Genomic DNA, 13,115 nt, shown 5'->3' with positions numbered 1-13,115 from the left:
TAAAAAGAAATATATTTTCCTTTGAATATGGCACAAATGAGCCTATCTACAAAACAAACAGACTCACAGACACAGAGAACAGACTTGTGGTTGCCAAGGGCGAGGGGGAAAAAGGGGGATGGATCTGGAGTTTGGGGTTGGTAGATGCAAACTATGACATTTAGAATGGATAAGCAATGAGGTCCTGCTGTACAGCACAGGGAACTATATCCAGTCTCTTGAGAAAGAACACGATGGAATATATGAAAGGGAAATGTACACACACGTGTGTGTGTGTGTGTGTGTGTGTGTGTGGCTGGGTCACTTTGCGGTATGTACAGCAGAAACTGGCACAACATTGTAACTCAATTATACTTTCATAAATAAATTTTTCTTTGAATGAGCAGCTTGTAATTTTTACTTGACCCCTGAGTGCAGTGGAGGTCCCAGCCCAGGGAGCATTTCCCCTGGACTCAGGCGTGTGAACAAGACCTAACCTGTCTGCACTTCCTCTGTGCCAGCCCCTGCCAGGTGGTTAAGGGCATCTTCTCACCTAATCCTCACAGCATCTCCTGAGGTGTGTTTTATTTTGAACCGCATCTTACAAAGAGTTGACAGGTTCAAAGAGGAAGAGCAAGCAGCTGGCCAGTGTCACTCGAGAGACCTCTTTCAGTGGTTTAACAAACAACCACAGACACTCAAAAGGTAAAAATCCAAGATTCCATTTCTTGACTCCCTCCCAGTCTTGTTTTTTCATTCAGCGCAGTGGCCCTGAGGTCCAAGCCGCTCAGTGTGGAGGTCGGGGTCAAACAGCCCGCGGTCCCGGGCACGGGCACTGGCGCGGGCAGGGAGAGGGCACTGCCGCCGCTGTCCCACCAATGACACCTCCTCATGGGCCAGGCCAGATGCGGTCCCAGGTGATCTGCCCCAGGGAGAAGCAGCTTCTTCCGGGCTGACGGGGCCTGCCCCTGGAGGTGGGGTCTGTCCTGGCAGCCAGTATCGTCCCGGCCCGGGTCCCGGGCACGCGGGCGCCGGGCATCTCCGTCCGCGCGCTCAGGCTTCCTAGCACCTTCCTCCAGCAGGGGGACTTTTCATCAATCTCTAACGAGGTCCCTACTGCCAGCGCTGTCCCGGCTTCTCCTGAAGTCTTTACAAAGCTTTGCTCTGAAATCCCCGGAGAGATAGAAAGGTGTCCTCGACGTCTTTCTGGGTCACCTCTGAAGGGGTTCCCATCCAACATCCTCTGCACTTCCCCGCTTCCCTAAACCAAAGGGAAGGCGTTCTTTGCAATCCCTCTAATTAAGTTTGTTTTTATTTTTCAGTATTTGGTGGTCGATTTAGTTTAAAGTCCTCGGGGAATTTAAACTACATGGATTCAATAAAAAGCAGCTGCAAAGTGGAGCGTGTTTCCGCAGCGTTTCTTTTCTCCCTTTTTAATTGGTAGCCACACGATTTGTAACAAGGTGAGTCTAATTCCATTCTGCTGAAAGAGGAAGTTTTATTTTTATTATCCTTCCAAGAATGTCTAGCAACTTGGCCGGGTTGGTGCGTTTTTTTCCCCTTAATATAATGAAAAGGAGAAAAATCCCCAATTTCTTTCCATTTCTGAGGAATTAAGTGTGGGAGTCAAATGAGGACACAGGCATTCCTTTGCATTAAGCCTTTGCTTTACTCCAGAGCCCTGATCCTGGTACCAGTTTACCCCGTCGTCGTGGGCTGGCTGCGCCGTCCCCAGCCAGTAAAGCCAGCCTGGGTCTGTTCCACTTAGTGGCACAGAGTGCCTTCTCCCCTCCAGCCACCCTGAGACATCTCTCACCTGGGGACAGTCAGGCTCTGCTTCCCTTCGGCTGTTTCCTTGGCCTCTGGACCAGTTATCTCAAGTCCTCCTTCAAGCCTCACCTCCTCCAGGAAGCTTCCCCAGACTAACACAAACTCATCAGATGACTCCCTTTCTGTGAATTCCCCACAATCCTACACTTTGGGCATAATTCTCCAGGTCTGACTGTGGACAGCAAGCTTCAAGCTCTCACAGACACAGACACTGTTAAAAACTATTATTGGCGTTCCCATCGTGGCTCAGTGGAAACAAATCTGACTAGTATCCATGAGGATGCAGGTTCAATCCCTGGCCTTGCTCAGAGGGTTAAGGATCTGGCATTGCCGTGAGCTGTGGTGTAATTTGCAGATGTAGCCTGGATCTGGCATTGCTGTGGCTGAGCATAGACCAGAGGCTACAGCTCAGATTCGATCCCTAGGCTGGGAACCTCCATAGGCTGTGGGTATGGCCCTAAAAAAGACAACTTCCCCCATGCAAATTATTATTTATATATCCCTGGTACTCTCATACTGGTTAATTAAAAAGCAACTAGATACAGCCTTAATGGAAGGCACCCTGGTTATATGAATCAAAAAAACTTCATATTTCATCAACCCTTTGACCCACCAATTATACCTCTAGGAATATATCCTCAGAAAAAGTCATGTATGAAGCAATGCTCATTAGAAATATTTATTACTTCTAAAATTTGGAAATAATCCAAGTGTCCAACAACAGGAAAATGGCTAAATTATAGAGCAGCTATGCAACGGACTATTCCAGAGCCATTAAAAATATAAAGTAATAGTTAATGACAGAGAAAGCTATTCAGGTTATATTGTTAAGTGGGAAAAACAGGCTTTAAATTAAGGGCAAATTTTACTTTTTATCATCTGGCGTTAGCTCACAAGAGCTAACAAGGGAAATAGACAAGTCATAAAATTACAAGGCAGAGCTTCCTTGAGGTTCCCTTCTCCACATACGAAAAAAAATTTAAACAGATAAGCAAAGCAAAGAGAAAATTAACCAGATCACTTCCACCCCCATATAACCACAATTAACATTTTGATGGACACGTCCTATCTTTCTTCTCCATGTGTGCGTGTATACATGGGGGTGATTACATGCATCATGTGTGTACACTCGTCTATTACTATAGTGTCTAATGTTATTTTATATTTAACTTCTGATAATACAAGAAACTTAAACTTACCCATCGTCCACTTCTGATCTCATGTGATATTGTTGTCATGCATTTTAATTCTACATACATTATACATTCCACAAAGCATCATCATAACCAATATTTATGTTCCCTACATATTTATGTTTCCATTACTCTTTATTTCTTTCTATACTTATTTCTGCCTGTGATCATTTCATGTCTGTGCAAAGAACATTCTTTAGTATTTCCTTTAGTACATGTCTGCTGGTGACAAACTCATCCATTTTTGGCTGAAAAGGTTCCTATTTTACTTTCATTCATGAAGGATGTTTTCACTGATTCTAAGTTGGCAGTGATTTGCTGTGAATTCTCTGGAACGGTTTCGAACAATTTTCCTCTAACATGCTCTAATTTTACTCTGGTTTTTCTTGTCCTGCTTGAAGTTTATAGTGATTCTTGAACCTATGGCTTGATGTCATTTATCAATTTTTTTTTTCCAAATTCCCAGCTCTCTCTCCAATTGTTTCTGCTCAATTTCTCTCCTCCACTTTTGGGATTCTAATTGTACTTTGTTATATTAGAGCTTGTCACAGAATCTCCATGTCTCTTATTCTTTTTTTTTTTCCTCATCATTCAAATTACCATTCCAAATATTTTTAGTGACCTTTCAGTTCATTAATTTTCTATTCAGCTGTGTTTAATCTTCTATTAATCCAATCCAATAAGTTCTTCATTTCAGTAATTGTAATTTTCAGTTCTATCGTTTCCATTTGATTTTTCTCTGTCAAAAAAATCTCAATTTTACCTTTTATATCTTTGAGCTTATCAAGCATGATTATTTTAAAGTCTTCATTAAAACCTCCGTTGTCTGGATTCTCTGTGGATCTGTTCTCTGGGTTTTTTATTTGTGCATTTTCTTGTGTGTCTAGTTATTTGACTGCATGTCTGAAATTGGTTAAAAAATAGAAAAAAATTGAAGTTAGGGTGATATCATTTCTTCAGGAAGAGTTTATCTTTGCTTCTGGGTGATAACTAGGGACATAAGCAATCTGGGATCTTCCTAATCCAAATTCAGAGATGAGCTGAATTGAAGCTCGGGTTCAGATCCTTTGAGAATTAGTTTACTTCTGGTAACCTTTGCTTCCAGAATATAGATATTTAGAGGTGCCATCCAAATTATGAACGTTAACTAGTTTCCCTCACCTTGGGAAGCCTTAGACTTCAATTTTTGTCTCCCCAAATCCTGCAAGACTACTGAAAGCCTGCTTGGCTTCTCAACCTCCCAGTCACCTCTTTGGTAATTGGCAGATGTAACCCTGCGTGTCACTGGGTTTTTATTGCTCTGGGCATCTATCTGCTCCCAAATCTTAACCTGGTAATTCTTTCCTGCTTTATTCACTATCTACTGCTTTCAGGCAGATTTTTATGACTTTTCCCCAGCTTTTCTGTCCTCAACAAATAAGTTGATCCTAAGGTCCTTGTCTGCCACTACTGAAAGTAGAAGTGGGCCACCTATTATGAAACTCAATTTTTAAAGGGCTCTTATAGCAATTTTTTACCTTTGTTATTAGATAATTGGCTACTGTCTGTTTCTTCTTCTTATTGAATTGGTTGTTCTTTACTCCTTTGAATATCGAAAGGACTACCAACAAAACTGCAGAAAATCACTTCTGCCTGGAACAGCTTTGGGGAGAGGTAGCTACTCAAGGATTCTTTCTCTGTGTTTCATCTACTTTCCCCCACTTTACTGGTCCGAGACTGAGCCATGATATTGCCTATTGCCTGGAAAACTAAGGCCCAAGCTGAGACTGAATGCTGCTGTCTCCAAGTACAAGCCACTCTGCCTCTGCCTCTCCGAGGTCTGATTCTGGCCAAGGGGTGAAAGCCTGTAGTGAGTCAAGTCTACTGTCCCAATTCTAAGGCACGGGGCTGTGGAGAAGAGGAAAACACAGCCTGCAAGCCACACACCAAATTCCTGGGAAACCAAGCTGATGCATCCCCAAGATAATATTTTAATTGGACTCTTGCCCCCTCTCACTTGTATCGGTGACAGCTACCGGGTTTTTCCGTCAGTGACACACACTTTTGTTGCTGGTGCTGAATTTCCCAGATACCAGAAAAAGGAGCTAATGTTTCTCTTCCAAAGGTCAAGTATATCAGAATTATTCATTTCCTGCTTGAGCTAGTTTTAAGAACAGCTTCTGGAAGGAGTGAGTATGAGGTGGCATTCTGTAACAGGGCTTCCCTTTCCAGGGCACCTAATGAACAGAAGTGGGCCCTGGGAGGAAGACCTCAGGGCATGGAGCTTCACAGCTCTGGCTTCTTAGAGAAGCAGCACAACAGTGGGTTTTCGGTGCCTCATAAAGCCTGTGAGTTTGTGTGTGACCTTCGGACACCTGCTTGATAAATGCCAGAGAACGTGTAGAGAACGGGGGATTTCTATGCACGGCGGGAAAGGAGCCATCCTAGTCCTATCACATCCCCTCTGCCTTTCTGAAAAAGGAAGATCTGCTAGACTCCAAGTGTTCACGGGGCACAAGCTCCCTCCACGGCTCATGCAAGATTTTAACACCACAGCTAACCCCTCTCCCTCAAGCAAATGCTTAGCTCTGTCCCCAGCCTAACCCAGCTTCCAAACCCCAAGGATCTAATGTAAAGGCTTTGGGAGTGCAAACTTTTAGACACTGAATTTAATTCAAATCACCTTTGTTGATTTCTTGGGGCTGAGGTTATAGGATATGACCAGGGCACTTTCTTTTGTCTTGTTAGGGCTGCACCTGCGGCATATGGAGGTTCCCAGGCTAGGGGTCAAATTGGAGCTGTAGCCACCAGCCTATGCCATAGCCTCAGCAACACCAGATTCGAGCCATGTCTGTGACCTACACCACAGCTCATGGCAACGCTGGATCCTTCACTGAGTAAGGCCAGGGATCGAACCTGTGTCATCATGGATACTATTTAGATTCATTTCCGCTGAGCCACAAGGGGAACTCCTGCATTTTCTTAAAAAAAAAAAAAAAAGTCTTTCCTATACCAAAAGCTATAATAATCAAAACAGTATAGTACTGACACAAAAATAGACGTCTAGATCAATGGGACAGGAAAAAAAGCCCAGAAATAAACCCACACATCTAAGATTAATTAATCTACAACAAAGGAGGCAAGAATATATAATGGAGAAAAGACAGTCTCTCCAATAAGTGGTGCTGGGAAAACTGGACAGCTACATGTAAAAAAAAAAAAAATGAAATTAGAATATTCTTTAACACCATACACAAAAATAAGCTCAAAATGTGAGACTGGATGCCTATACAACGCTCAGAGGAAAACTCAGAAAATTCTTTGACATACATTGCAGCAATATATATATATATATATATATATATATATATATATATATATTTTGGATAAGTCTCCTAGAGCAATGGAAATAAAACCAAAAATAAACAAATGGGAAGCCTTTTCACAGGAAAGGGAACCATAAACAAAGAGACAACCTACAGATTGCCTGTAGGAAGTCAGAGTTGAGGAAAATATCTGCAGATGATGCTACCAACAAGGGATTCATTTCCAAAATATACAAATTGCTCATACAACTTAGTATCAAAAAACCCCAAACAACCCAACCCCAAAATGGAAGACCTAGGAGTTCCCATTGTGGCTCAGCAGTAACAAACCCACTAGTATCCATGAGGATGTGGGTTCAATCCCTGGCCTTACTCAGTGGGTTAAGGATCCAGCATTGCTGTGAGATGTGGCATAGGTCAGCAGCTGCAGCTCCCATCCAACCCCTAGCTTGGGAACTTGCAAATGCCAAGGGTGCAGCCCTAAAAAGAAAAAAAAAATGGGCAAAAGATCTAAATATACATTTCTCCAAAGATGTCATACAGGAGGCCAACAGGCACATGAAAAGATGCTCAAATTGCTAATTATTAGAGAAATGCAAATTGAAACTTCAATGAGGTACCACTTCACACCAGTCAGAGTGGGCCATCATTAAAAAGTCTACAAATAATAAATGCTGAAGAGGGTATGGAGAAAAGGGAAACCTCATACTCTGTCGGTTGGAGTGTAAACTGCTACAACCACTATGAAAAATGGTTCCTAAAAAAATAAAAATAAAAATAGATTTACCATATGATCCAGCAACCTCACTCCTGGGCATCTATCTGGAGAAAACTCTAACTCGAAAAGATACATGCACCTCAACGTTCATAGCACACTATTTACAACAATCAGATATAGAAGCAACCTAAGTATTCATTGACAGATGAACGGATAAAAAACATATATATACACACACATATATGTATACACACACAAATGGAATATTACTCAGGCACAAAAATAATGAAATAATGCCACTTGCAACAACATGGATGGAGCTAGAAATTATACTATTAAGTGAAGTAAGTGAGACAGAGAAAGACAAATATATGATATTACTTATTTGTGGAATCTAGAAAAAAATCATAGAAATTATACAAGTGTATTTACATTTACAAAACAGAAACTGTATTTACCAAACAGAAACAAAACCATAGACACAGAAAACAAATTTATGGTTACCAAAGAGGATGGGGGGGTAGATGAATTAGGAGTTCAAGATGAACATATATACACACTACCATACGTAAAACAGGAAAACGACAAAGATGCACTGAGTAGCACAGGGGGACACCAGCTGTTCAGTATCCTATAATAATAATCTATAATGGAAAGAATCCAAGAATATATATATATGTATAACTGAATCTCTTTGCTGTACACTTGAAATTAACACTGTAAATTAACTGTACTTTAATTTTAAATATATATAAAGAAACAATAGTCTTTAATCTAGCTACCTCAATGTGTCTGCCAAATGCTTTTGGGGGGAAATTATGTATATGATGATACCATTTTAAACAAATAAATAAACAACACATTTACATAAAAGTAAATAATAGTACATATATTTTAAAAAATCTAAAAGGACATACAACATGCTCTTAATATAATTAGGAAGGGAGGATTTTTAGTTTTTTACTTTATATATTTCATTTTCTTTTTTTTTTTTTCAAACAAGAATTACTTCTTAATAAAGTTTAATTTTTTAAAACATAAAGTCTTTCGAAGAGTTGCATAACAAATACAATTATAACAAAATACACTAGAATATTCAGAACTTTATTTTAGACTTAAAATTCTGTAATTGATTCATGTTTGATGCATTCCACTTATATTTTTGGACATCTCTGTTCTTAGCATTTTATTACTAGGTGCTTTTTAAAAGTTAAAATGCATTGGGAAGGGGGAGCAGAAAAGAGCCATGGGAGTTCCCGTCGTGGCTCAGTGGCTAACGAATCCGACTAGGAACCATGAGGTCGAGGGTTTGATCCCTGCCCTTGCTCAGTGGGTTAACAATCCGGCATTGCCGTGAGCTGTGATGTAGGTTGCATATGCGGCTCCCATCCCGCGTTGCTGTGGCTCTGGCGTAGGCAGGTGGCTACAGCTCCGATTAGACCCCTAGCCTGGGAACCTCCATATGCCACAAGAGTGGCCCAAAGAAATAGCAAAAAAGACAAAAAGACAAAAAAAAAAAAAAAAAAAAAAAAAGCCATGAAAGGAAGACCGAAGAAGACAGGGTCCTTAAATTTACATAATTTATTCATCTCATCCAAACTTCCATCCAGCCAATCATCCCCTCAAGTGGGATGTCATCGGAATATACACTCATCAGATACTGGTTACTTGCAGGACACTCAGCTTTACTTCAGGGGACAAGAGAATAGAAAAATCACTCCTCCCTCGAACAACAATTCCATTGTCGTGGCGCCAGAATGTTTCCACCATGTTGTGGACATGATAATGCACCTCCCAGATCCCCGTTCAATAAAACATCTCTTATCCCAGCTGCTGGAAGTGTTGGGCAGGTAGCCTTCAGTTGTCACTTCCTTCAGGGATGGCCTCAGCTCCAGAGAGCCACCTGGCCCAAGGTCAGGCCCCTTCCCATGTGGCTGATATCCAATAACCAATTGCTACAAGGTTTGAAGGCCCAGACATCTCAGCCCAACTTGGGAACACTCTGAGAGGACAGTCTATCTCCAGAGCTGCTGTGGAATTGGCCGAGTCTATTGCCGGGCCTGCATCAGAGCTTGGCTTCTCCCTCTACCTGCTCACCTGCCCCTCCTCCCGCCTTCTCCACAGGCCATGATGTCAAAGGCATTCCCTAATAAACAGTCCACTCACCAAACTCCCTCCCAGAGTCTGCTTCCTAGGGCACTCCATCTGTAACACACTAGCCCCAGAAAATCTAAGGTTATGGAAAACGTTAGGCCAAGTCGGGTTCACCTACTTCTTGCCGTTATTAGTGCAGCCAGGGCTACTGAAGCAGAATTGCATAGGCCCTTCTGCAAAGGGCCAGATAGTACAGTTTTACAGGCCACATAAGGTTTCTGTTGCATATTCATTGTGCCTCTGTGTGTTTAAGATGTAAAAAATCATGCCTAGCTCAGTGACAGTAGAAAAACAGGCTGCATGCTAATGCGTTGCAGTTTACTGGCCCCGGTGTAGGTGTTAGGAGCCCAGACTTGTTAGGAGACAATTCTCCATGGGCCCCTCATATTTGTGCACATCCAGTAAAGCAGCGGCACTGAATGGCATTGTCCTACATGATCCTTTTCGGGATTTTTATAGCCTGCAGCCCCGGAAGACACAGCATCCCCCTCCACAGAAGAGGTCAGGCTCTCTGCCCCCTGTAAGACCACCGCTAGGTAACACGAGAGCTAGAGCCCATCCAAGTCCCTCTCGGCATCAAGCCCAGATCACGATTTTTCCTACGTGCTGTGCCTTCCCCCGCCCCCGCTCTGATGTGCCTTCATGAAGGAAGATGTTTCCTGCCCCCCACCCCACTGAGAATCTCTGATTGAAGGTCAGTGGACCCTCAGCAGAGTAAAGAAGTATAGACCAAGTGCCGTAGTGTCCCCTCAAATTGTGTTCAATTCTTATTATCACGTTAAGTGAATACACTGTTATGGGTAATGTGTGGGCCTACAAATACAGAGAAAAACTTTTCCAAGGGCCAAGCGCCGCAAACACCTTACCTCAGTTAACCCACAGCTTTCAAGGCCAGCAGCAGCATTACCTCCCCTTTGCTGATTAAAGAAATCTAGGACTCGAGAGGGGGGCCGCTGCCTGAGGGACCAGCAGCTAATCAGCGCACAGGGGAATCCTCCCCCACCCCTTTCTCCCCCCAACCCCCTCTTCCTCGACCCCTTCCCCCGCCCCACTGGCCTCTGAGGCCTGCACTCTCTCGCAAATCATGCAGTGTCCTGGCTGTTCTCTGTTCCTGGGTCTCTCATCAGTTCAGACTAGAATCACCAGGAGGAGTTTTAAAACACACGGCCGCCCAGGCCCCACCCAGACCAATTCAATAAGAAACCCTAGGGACTGAGTCTGGGCACCTGCATTTTTTTTAAAAAAAACCCTCCCCAGGGTGTCTCGAGCCACTCAACTCTGCCTCTCTCGGGAGGCCTGTTCCTCCAAGGCCTGGGGCTCCCCCTGCACCCCTCAGCAGATGGGCTCACAGGAGCCTGGCTGTTCTGCTCCCCCACCCCACGCCCCCCAGGAGCCAGGTCACTGGCTTCCTGAATGTCTGTGAAGCCACCAGTCCTGGGCCTGCCTGCTCTGGCCATGGCCCTGCAACAGAAGACTCAGTCCCTCCATGGCTCATGGCACTCTTAGCCACCACTTGCCAGGAACATTCTGTGGCTTAATATTTCTGTCAAGGAGGTGATCAATAAAAATAGTATCTGCTCAGGAGAAAGAGCAGCTATTAAAGCGTCGGGATGCCCAGAGTGGAAGTGGGGGGCTGGGAGCTTACTCACTGGGCCAGACAGAGAGATCCGACTTGGGCTTCTTCCCAGAACTCCTCCGGAACCAGGACCGCCGCTCTGGCCCTGCAGTTACTCTCCTCTTGGGGCCAAGTGGGATGGCGCGCTGGGCTCTGGGATGCCTGTTAGGCCTCGCTGATTCCAGGGCCGATTATCCAGCACAAGACTGTCCAAGCTCCTTGGCTGCTGCCTCCTCCGCCTCCCTTACAGCCCACTGGTCATTAGCACCTCCTCAGAAGGTACCGGGTTAGAGGGAAGAGCTGAAACTCAAACCCAGCAACCCTTCTGCCTGTTAGCAGCTCTTATAAAAGTGCTGACCGACCAGCAGGTGAAGGTAGTTCAAAAGCTCTGACGGACCAGCAGGTGAAGGCAGTTGGCTGGAACCAGAGCCTGGGGTATCCCGTCCAGCAGCTGGTGGGGGTTGGAGGGGTCTGGTATTTACTGAGCACCTACTGGAACCAGCCGAGCAGCACCTGATGGTGTGAGAGGTGCTGGGGGGGGGGTCCCCGAGGTGCTTCAGACAGTGGTGAGCCTGTGAGACAGGGGCGGTTCTTGTCTTCCTTGATAAATCTGGAACCTGAGGCTAAGAGAGGCCAGGGACCTGTTCGAAGCCACGCAAACCCCTGCGAGGAAGTCCACTGGGAGTGTGAATTCTGGTGGAAACCGGCGGTCAGATGCTACAGGCCTTACTCTGCCCTTCTGGTTCCTGCCAGGCACGCTCTGTGTGAGGCTTAAGGTCCTCACTCCCAAGGAGACTTCTGGAAAGAATGGCATTTTTGAGCTGAAATTTTAAAACCCACAAAAGCCGAAAGGGAAGTGAGGTTCGAGAGATCACCCCGGTTTGTGAGGAGGGAGGGAACCAGGAGCGGATCCTGAGGGGCTAGGTCCGAGACCCACCTGGAAAGGGGGCGGCATTGGGTGCAGGGCGAGGAGAAGATTCTGGGCAGAGATGGGTGAGGTTGTGGGGGGGGCCCTTCAGACTGACAGGGGGTGTGGTCAGGTGAGGAGTGGACCTGTCTACCTCTGAAGACTGAGCGGGTCAAGTTCGAATTGGGGCTGTCCTGCAGGGAGGTGGCAGCAGCGGCCTTGTGTGGCACAGGGGCAGTCCTGCTACTGCAGTGGTCCAGGCTGAGCCAGGAGGGAGAAGATGGAAGGGAAGCGGGGCCGACCAGCAGAGAGACACCCTCCCCCCAAAAAACCCTGAATCACCCCCAGTTACAGGGCCTGTAACCAATTCTAGGCGGTGCCTGTAAAATGAGGCAGTGGGCTCCTATGATGTCAGGTTACCTTGTTATAGCATCAAAGAGCTTAGCTCTGGAGGGCCCATGGTGGCTCAGCTGGTTAGGAACCCGACATAGTGTCTATGAAAATGTGGGTTTGATCCCTGGCCTCACTCAGTGGGTTAAGGATCCGGCTTTGCAGGAAGCTGTAGGTCACAGATGCTCAGATCCAGCGTTGCTGTGGCTATGGCGGAGGCCTGCAGCGGGAGCTCCGTTTCCACCCCTAGTCCAGGAACTTCTATATGCCACAGGTGTGGTGTAAAAGAGAAAACAAACAAACAAAAAGAGGTTAGTTTTTGGTCCCCAGATGGCTGATATACCTGCTCTGGGATTTACAATTTTTCTAGAAATACTCAAATTCCTGGAATTCTTAAAGATTTCCTTCAGTAATAATTTCTAAACATTAAACTTTTCTCCAGCAACTTCTTTAGGCTTCATAAAGTCAGCTATTAGGCTCTTTGAAGAGACATAAGGGGGTGCCCTGTCTTTTTTTTTTTTTTTTTTTTTTTTGTCTTTTTGCCATTTCTTGGGCAGCTCCCACGGCATATGGAGGTTCCAGGCTAGGGGTTGAATCGGAGCTGTAGCCACCAGCCTACGCCAGAGCCACAGCAACACGGGATCCGAGCTGCGTCTGCAACCTACACCACAGCTCACGGCAACGCCGGATCGTTAACCCACTGAGCAGGGGCAGGGACCGAACCCGCAACCTCATGGTTCCTAGTCGGATTTGTTAACCACTGCGCCACGACGGGAACTCCCTGTCTTCTAAATAATCACCCACCAAATCTCAGCCAGGGGAACCATCTCTCACTAGGCTTCCATGGACACAGTCTGTATCGTATGAGATGTCTCTAAAATGAACGGGCCCACAGAAGATCTTAAAACTAATGTTCAGCTCCCTACACTCATCTTTCCCTCTCCTGCGCTGGCACTGATCTGGCAATATGTGAATTGAGGAACGTGTTCTCTTGGCTTGGCTCAAAACGACGTGCTTTGGGAAA

The 13,115-nt window shown here is 45.1% G+C and overlaps 1 long non-coding RNA gene across 2 annotated transcripts; it reads right to left on the bottom strand.

Annotated features, from left to right (window-relative positions):
* Positions 1-353: 353 nt before the first annotated feature.
* LOC106506835 (uncharacterized) lies at positions 354-11,112 on the bottom strand. 2 transcript variants are annotated; one of them, XR_014834086.1, is made up of 3 exons: positions 10,829-11,112; positions 3,009-3,905; positions 354-1,462 (listed from the first exon to the last, which is right to left on the bottom strand). It is a non-coding gene; the product is annotated as an uncharacterized LOC106506835 (long non-coding RNA). The 2 variants fall into 2 exon arrangements; XR_001302416.3 differs by lacking the exon at positions 354-1,462 and having other exon boundaries at positions 2,475-3,905.
* Between the last annotated feature and the right edge of the window lie 2,003 nt (positions 11,113-13,115).

The sequence above is a fragment of the Sus scrofa genome, chromosome 18, assembly GCF_054392235.1.
Source record: "Sus scrofa isolate SSC_HxYL_T2T_F1_AM1 chromosome 18, Sscrofa_HxYL_maternal_Yorkshire_Landrace_v2.0, whole genome shotgun sequence".
Classification (NCBI taxonomy): Eukaryota; Metazoa; Chordata; class Mammalia; order Artiodactyla; family Suidae; genus Sus; species Sus scrofa.
The sequence above is the reverse complement of the archived record's forward strand: the minus strand, read 5'-3'. Positions and strand labels throughout refer to the sequence as shown.